General features: G+C 77.5%; 1 protein-coding gene across 1 annotated transcript in view; it reads right to left on the bottom strand.

The window, feature by feature from the left end:
* TPRN (taperin) overlaps window positions 1–578 on the bottom strand; it is a gene marked incomplete at its 5' end in the record, with an annotated part of 4,030 nt that overhangs the window by 2,197 nt on the left and 1,255 nt on the right. The gene's annotated exons all lie outside the window — the stretch shown is intronic.

Raw genomic sequence — 578 nt, 5'->3', positions numbered from 1 at the left:
CGTGCCCCGCCGGGCTGGCCCAGGCTCACACCTTCCGCTGAGCTAACAGCCCCGAGGGCCAGGAACCCCCCGGGAGGGGCGCCGGCACCCGCCACCGGCCCTGGGGTCCTGCTGGCCACCAGCCACCTCAGCCGGGGGCCGGGGCACAGGACAGCCATCTGGGCGGAGGCCACGGGGAGCCCGGGGGCCAGGCAGGCGCAGCGGGCAGGGCCAGCCCCACAGTGGCCCCTCTGGGGCCGGGCAGCTGGTGGATCTGCTGCTCCCGCAGCGCCAGCTGGCCGCTCGGTCAGGCCCAGGCTCACCACCTGGACCCCCGGCCCCTCGGCCAGGCGGTCCCAGCCCCGTTCCACGGGGGCCAGGCCGGCTTCCGCCCACCACCGTCCGCGGTCCGCTGGCCCTGCCTTCTGGCCCCGCCGCGCCACCAGTGCCAGCTGCGGCCCTGCCCAGCTGGGGCGGGAGACCGGGCTCCGGGCTGGGCGTCCAGGCCCAGGAAGAGGCAGGCTCGTGGCGAAGGAAGCCAGGCGGGGGCTGGGGGCTGCGAGCCATCCACGTGTCTGGGAAGGGGGAGCTCTGTCGGG

The sequence above is a fragment of the Condylura cristata genome, unplaced genomic scaffold (assembly GCF_000260355.1).
Source record: "Condylura cristata isolate star-nosed mole 26May11 unplaced genomic scaffold, ConCri1.0 scaffold00006, whole genome shotgun sequence".
Lineage (NCBI taxonomy): Eukaryota > Metazoa > Chordata > Mammalia > Eulipotyphla > Talpidae > Condylura > Condylura cristata.
The sequence above is the reverse complement of the archived record's forward strand: the minus strand, read 5'-3'. Positions and strand labels throughout refer to the sequence as shown.